General features: G+C 39.1%; 1 long non-coding RNA gene across 1 annotated transcript; it reads right to left on the reverse strand.

The window, feature by feature from the left end:
• On the reverse strand, nucleotides 1-1,631 carry LOC119198637 (uncharacterized). The gene is made up of 3 exons (XR_009942776.1): nucleotides 1,618-1,631; nucleotides 1,264-1,524; nucleotides 1-1,169 (listed from the first exon to the last, which is right to left on the reverse strand). It is a non-coding gene; the product is annotated as an uncharacterized LOC119198637 (long non-coding RNA).
• Nucleotides 1,632-7,894: the final 6,263 nt, after the last annotated feature.

A 7,894-nucleotide genomic window follows, 5' to 3' on the forward strand; every position in this document is an offset into this window, starting at 1 on the left:
TTTAAGGAATTTGTTCTCCGTAAGTCATATTCGAGGTGTTTGAAGCTAATGCCACTGCCTCCATTCACTGAAACACAGTCAACACAACCTTGTTGTGCCTTTTGAGATGTTTATTTACTCAACGTTTGGGCTGATAATGTTTTTAGGCTGAAATCCAAAGATTATCTTTTCAGAAAAGTTTTACACACAATTGTTACATATAATTCGTTCTGCCACTGCTAGAATGTTTGTGATTTAAGTAGAAAGATTTTCAAAAGCTGTTTACAGACATGTGAAATTATGGACCATATAATGCTAGTGGGATTAAGTTGTGTATATGGTTTTTATTACATTGCAATGAATACATATGCAGTAAATGATTTTGAAGAGGAAAAAGTACAATAAAACGTGGTTGATGTAAAAGAACTGAATGGCTCAATAAAGGAGGTTTAAAGAAACTTTGAAAATACAACAAAGTAAAAATTCCACAAACATCAAAAAGGTCAAATGTTATCATTGTACATGTTGACATATAAAGAGCGCTGTCTTTTAGACTACTTCTCTATTTAGAGCCACGGGACTTTAATTTGTACTGATCTGATAAACACAAACCTCACTGTGTTAAAAGTATAAAGGCTGTGGAGGTTTGAAGTTCCCCTTTAACTGTGAACAGTGAAGATTACATTTTCTCACGGTTATTTTTCTCCATAAATCAACAGATGAAGCTCGTTTTTTGTTATGTTTGTAAAAAGCATGTGAAGAATCCAACACAAATGTAACCAGAGGAAAAGGCTCATTTTGTCTTCACTTGAGCGTAGAGATCCTCGGGGACGTCAGCAGTCCGTGTGACGTTGTCTGCTGCCTGGGACACTTTGACCTGCGCATACAGCGTATCCTGCTGCTGTCCACTGTCCTGCTCAGGGACAGAGGACGGTCCAGGTCCGAGCCTCGAGAAGTTAATCTCTCCATAGTGGACGCCTTCTTCTTCTGTTGTCACTGTCTCTGCAGTTGGATGTGGTGACTTCAAACGCCTGCAAGACAAAACGTTGGGTCTAATACACAGAGTACCAAAAAAAAGACCACATTTCATAATTATGCTACTGACCAAACAGAAACAACCAGGCCGATGAGCACGATGATCCCAATGATTCCTCCAAGAACTGATCCCAATGGTAGATCATTAACTCCACCTCAAGACAAGATGAAAAAAACAACAGAAGTGACTAAATGAAGACACTATGGGAATGTAACAATATTGATTGCTGAAGTTCCTTTATTAGTTACCTGCTGTACTCAGATGGATCTCTGAGGATGTTTGATTACCAAGCTGATTGGTGGCCACACAGTAATAAACTCCTCCATCAGTGACTATGAAGCTGTAAAAGTCTCCTTCAGATACTTTGATTGGTCCATCTCTGCTGGTCTTGAACCAGGTGAAGCGGCTCACAGGAGGCTTGGCTCTGCTGGAGCAGGTCAGGTTCACCCAGCTACCTGCTGACACCAGACCTGATGGACTGATGGACACTGAGGTGTTCTTGGGAGCATCTGAGGAAAATGTGACATTAAACTTGATGCAGCTGACATTGTGTCAACACATGAATCATGGTATGCTGACAGGATCAAAGAACAAACACTCACATGAAACACTGAGTCTTTGTCTCCTCTGACGTCTTCACACCTTTTCCTTCATTCACAGGATATCTTGCAGAACAGGTGATGATGAATCCATCATGTTCATGTGACAGAGTGATGTTCTTCTGGATTTTAGTTGTGAAGGTTCCATCTGTGTTTTCCTCCATCATGTTGTGAGAGTCTGGTTGGAGGTTCCAGGTGAGTTGAGGAGGAGAGTGTGGACAGGGAGTGGAAGCTGAGCAGCTTATAGAGACAGACTCCTTCTCCTTCAGATCACCTAGGATCTCAATGCTGGGCTTTGGAGGAGAATCTGTGGTTTCAAGTCAAATACAGTTTGTACACTGAAAAAAGAGCAACACGACTTGACTCTACAGTCTATGATAAAAAAAACTCTTCTACATGTGAGATCAATATATTATTATGTTATTGTTAATATAATAATATTTTTTGTTCATTAAATATTGTGTTTGTTTGGGGCATTTTCCTAATTTTTATCAGAGTCATCAACATTTCCCTTCTGAATTTCTTACACTGCTTACCGTATTTTCGCGATTATAAGGCGCACTTAAAATCCTTTTTTTTTCTCATAAAACGACAGTGCGCCTTATAATCCGGAGCGCCATATATATGGATCAATTGGTTGATCCATACTGGTTAACGAGGATCCATTGGAGGGAAAGTCTGGTGCCAGCAGCCGCGGTAATTCCAGCTCCAACAGCGTACATTAAAGCTGCTGTAGTTAAAAAGCTCGTAGTTGGATGTCGGGGCCGCGAGGCGCCACCATCTGTCCCAGCGCTGCCTCTCGGTGCAAGATGCACGAAAGCATTTGCCAAGAATGTTTTCATTAATCAAGAACAAAAGTTGGAGGTTCAGAGATATTGATAATATCCACATTAACGTTTGAACAACGTTACCATGGGAGTGAACGCTTAATAAAGTTTGATTTAGCACAGCCCGATCTAGTGGATGCATAACGCAACCCCAGTCAAACGTTTTATTGCAGTATCTTCTATTCTATGCACCTTATAATCCGGTGCGCCCTATTTAGGAAAATAGTTCTAAAATCGGCGATTCATTGAAGGTGCGTCCTATAATCCAGTGCGCCTTATAGTCGCAAAAATACGGTAATTAAATAAAAACCTCAACCTCATATTGAAGCAAACAGAGAAAACACCATGTCCAAAATATGAACTGAAAAAAGAAAATGTTAATTTTCACTAATTAGTGATTATTAATGATGGTAAATAGTCAGAAAAAATGAGCATTTGAGACTTCCCCCTTTTCAAGCGTTAAATGCAAAGGTCGTCATGTACAGGCAGCTTTCTCATGGGATTATTAATAGAAGTAAACAAAAAAATCCATTCATATCCAGGAAGTGTAAACAGTTCATTCCCTCGTTGGTGTCACTATGAATTTATGTTCACATTAATTAATTCACATTTTAATTCTAAATAATGACATCATGAATTGTTTTATAAAAAAGAAAAAAAGTCTCTTACCTTTAACTGTAATTTGAAGAGAATCACAAACAGCTGTTGCTCGATATGGCCAGTTCACGACCCTCAAGTAGTATGTGTCTGTGTAATTTGTCTTTAAACTGGAAAATAAAGTGGTGCAGTCTTTCTGACTCAAGTTTCCAGTAAAATTCATGGGATATGTGGTAACTGTCCCACTACTGTTGAAAATCACATTATCTGAAAGTGTGTAGTCAGTTTTAATCCACACTCCAAAGATTTCTGTTGCGCTGTTGAATCCTGATTTAACGCTGAAGTTACACGGAATTTTCAAACAAGATCCAGTCAGTGCTTCCATCTCTTGCGGTGCAGTAAAGAATAGATGTGAAGTCTTATCACAATCAGCAGAATCACCTGTGAAACAAACCAATGATTAACAGTGGTGATTAAAATGTGTAAAAACACAACAATAACATGAACACAAAGAGAAATCTACTTCAGCAGTAATGTTTAGCGTTGTGTGTTCTTTTTTTCCCTGAACAGTTTGTGTTGATTCATCTTTTTGGTTTTACAACTATCCCCCACAAGGCCGAGCCCAGTGGGACCAAACCCGTCTCTGTCTCCAAATAACTACGTCAGTTTTGTCTCCGTGATAAAAGAGCTCAGGAGGAAAACACACATTGTAAAATTTACATGAATTTAGGTTGAAATGATATTTTCCAAACAGTAAATGATTGAAGTGAAATATAAAGCTCACCTGAGAGGAAGAAGACACTCTGCAACACGATGGCTGTCACCATCCTAACAGACTGGTCTGCCATGACACTCACCACCTGATTCACAAACACAACATCAGTGTTCTAGGAAGCGTTCAACATGCTGTGTACAACCACAAGCTCCTGTGTGTGAAGAGACCACAGCTCACAAGTCTGGGAATGAGTACGACTCTGAGTGTTGGATGAGAATCAAACTATGAATGTCTCCCTCTTACCAAAGAAGCCACATCCATAACAGAGGGACAATTAGATCAAGTGCAGCTCTTTGTTTTAGCAGCGTTCTCCCCTTAACTGCTCATATCTGTGAGTCTATGTAATCTTTATGTATCACACACATCACAATAATAATAAGAGTTTAGTTACTGTGAATAACTCTGAGTCTCTGTTGCTCTGCATTACAGGACCGATGAACCTCACACACTTTGTTTGTGTTATTACAATTTTAACCCTTAAATAAATGACTTACCCTGATAGCAAAAACATTTCCTCGTTTATCCTTTGTACTTCCTCTTCATCTCTAATATCATTTTAAATATTGCAAATTTTCTTTGCATTTATACAACAGGCAATCAGTAAAATTTTTGTTGAATAATAAGAAATCTCTTGTAACTTTATATTTCAATAAAAAAGACAGTTTTTTCCTTTTGCTATGTGCTGCTAAAATCATAGTTAACTGTTAACAAGTGCATAGTTAACTAATAGTAACGGTATTAATAAATTATATTTTATTTTAGTAAAGCAAACAAAAGAGATTCTTAAAGGCATAATAATGCACAATAAATTATTTATTAGCCTTTATAAGACATTGTTTTTGATCCGGTAGCTGCAAAACGCATAGTTAACTGTTAACAAGTGCATAGTTAACTTATAATAGATGAACAATAAGAAAACAAAAGAATAATAAAGGCATTGCAAAAAGCTTATAAATGTGTTATAGCCTGCAATTAAGCCATGCCATTAATAACACTTATAGAGGCTTATAAATGTTAATGAGCATCTTGTAAGGACTTACAAGGGCCTTATTACCTATTAATTATTGGTTATTACAAGGCCCTATTAAGGTAAAGCGTTACCAAATCAGGTGATGAAACTGACATTAACTTACATTGAGTGTTTCTTCTTCAGTGCAGTCTGCTGTCTGATAAGTTAAATGCAGAAGTCACAGGTCTTTGAACCAAGATGATCTGTAAGAGGAAGGAGGAGGAACTGGGGGGTGGATCGAAATATCACTGCTGGTGTTCCTGTGAATGGCAAATAAAACAATAATTCACCCAATTGTATTGTACTAAAACAACTACAAAACTGTTGGGCCTTGTCACAACGTTTTTGCTGAATTCATCTCTTTTTCAGTTGATAGATATTATAATTTATTTCATACTTACTGTTCATGGGCTTTTGTTAATTACAAATTTTATTTTACAGTAAAAGGTTTCATCTAGTACACATCTGGATTTAATTTAATAAAATTTTGAACATAACCACTCAATTGCCATCAAATTGTGATTCAATTGTTGCTTCTTATTGGGTACTGTCAGGGTTTTTGTACTACAGTACCCTGAAGGGCCATGTGGGGTCCTCAACCTTCCAGCTATTTCAGTCACATGTGGGGGGCCTTGATTGTTTTCACCTGTGCCTTATTTTCTAGCCTTTAAAAGCCACCTGAGTTTCTTTGTTTTTGCTGAGTCTTGGAAGTGTCACCCTCAGTTTTTTTTTTTGTTGGAAGTATTTTTGTGTGGCTTTCAAAACTTGTGGAACCCTCTGCTGTATTTAAGTAAAGAAATCTTTTTTTTCCCTCATAACAACTCGTCTCTCTGTCTCTGCATTAGAGTCACCACCTCTCGTAGCACAGTGGTAGGCCGTTCGCCTGCTACACAGAAACCCAGGGTTGGATCCCGATGATCCTGATAGGGAACATCAACTCTTCTTGAAAACAGCAATATAACTATGTTTTGCTAAATAGAGCGTTGCAGCGCACATTTAATTTGCTTCAATGTTGTTCTAAAATTGTTTGTGGATTGTGTCCCCCCCAATATTGAGAAAATACCAATATGTCCCTCCCAATATACAGCAGAAAACATCGGAGCTCTCCGGCAAGACGAAGGGTGGAGGAATCTGCTTCTACTCCAATATCAGCTGGTGCAATGACGAAACAATGATCCAACAACACTGTTCTGCTGCTCTAAATAATTAAACCCTTTTACTCCCCCGTGGGTTCGCTTCATTTATCCTGCTCGGTGTTTACATGCAGGCAACGTGCAAGAGGCACAGCGGACACTCGCCGACCAGATACGGCGTGTGGAGCGGACCAACGCGGACTCCTTGGTTATTGTCCTTGGGGACTTTAACAAAGGAAGCCTCAGCCATGAACTTCCTATATACAAACGGTTTATTAAATGCCCAACCAGAGAGGAGATTGATTACTGTTACACCACACCTACCAACACCAGCCCAATATCCACTAAAGATGGGATAGGGTATTCATTTGGACCCCCCCCCCCCCCCCCCCCCAATGTCTAAACCATAATTACGCCCTTGGATACATGAATGTACACTCTACGGTCACGGATTTGCTGCTTAAGTCAAAGCTGCGGTGACAACAAAAGACAGCTTTCTTTGTATTTTAAAGCAAATTTTACCACATTAAATCTGCACGGGAAACTGCATGTCCCAATCCGACCAGTCAATGGCCTACTTGGAAAAATACCCACACATTTAAAATTATTTTGGATTATTACAAAGAAGTTACGATATGTTTTTTTTAAATAAAATTGCCTGGATGGACACACAACCGGCTATTGCAACACTCCAGGTATAGTAAAATATGCTTTTTTCTGGGCTATTACCAACACACATGCATCCCACAGACACCTTTCATGTCAGACAAAACCACAATTTCTTTGTAGCAGCTAACGGCCTTAAAGAAGTCAGATTTGGCCCCAACTTGTCACGATCCGAGCCACGTGTGTGTGTGCGGCGTTGTATTGTGTCAGAACAAACTATACTCTTTAAAATATCAAACTGGGTGTCTCAAGGCAGAGAGAGAGAGAGCAACTGGGACCAGAGGGCCCTTTATCACCTTTATCAGAGTGCATGTGTTGCCAGTGCTGCTGATTACCTTAGGTGTTCCTACTTCCCTGACGACCCTCTGCCACACCCACCTGCAGGTACACCAGCCGGAGGCGGAGAGGGTCGTCACAGGAGGTTATTCGTACATCTATAGATCCTTAAGGAATGAATGTCAGAAGAGCAAGATCACACAATAAAGACACTGGAATCAGAGGACGGAATTAGTATGAGATGCATTTAGAAAGTAGTTACTGAATGCTTTGCCTTCCTTGTTCAGTTTTTATTCCAGACTTATGTTACAATTTGTACATTAACAATAGTCAGGTGAATCGCTCTGAATGGGCAATGGATGAAATTGTCTTTATTTTGACTCATTTTTAACTTTAACTTCATCTATAGTCTATTTTCTCTCATTCAAAGCATAAAGAAGTAGTAACTTCAATGTTATACAGTAGGTCATGAGCTATTGCATTCTATTGCATTTTCACCCATACAAGTGTATGATTCTGTAGACAGGAATAACTTATGGTACTCTGGCTTCTATTTCCATAGAAACCTCGTCGTCCATCTCTGCCCCCACTGTCCTCGCTAACAGGGCCTTCTTAGACACAAGGGAGAGTGTTTGTCTCTGTTGTGTTTCATAAATAATTCCAACTCACTAATGTGTCAATGTGTCATTGATATGTGAATTATTGAAGTAAACAGTATTAAAACAAATCCAGAACTTGATGTTTAGTCTGTCTCTACAATCTAGTGATAACCAGTAGGCAGCAGAGTGGGATAAACATTTCTTGATTTGTAAATATCTTTCTATCATTGAAGTCTCTCTTTCACCTAGAGTTCTGGAGAACATTCAGTGTAAGGTTCTGAAGATAGCACGGTGACGTTGGCTTTCCAGAACCTCGAACAAGGTGTTTCAGCACGTTTCAGGTAGCGGCAATAATGCTGCAATCTCATTGGCTGTCAGTGTGAGCCTTCTATACACAA

Source organism: Pungitius pungitius, chromosome 19 (genome assembly GCF_949316345.1).
Source record: "Pungitius pungitius chromosome 19, fPunPun2.1, whole genome shotgun sequence".
In the NCBI taxonomy this organism is placed as follows: Eukaryota; Metazoa; Chordata; class Actinopteri; order Perciformes; family Gasterosteidae; genus Pungitius; species Pungitius pungitius.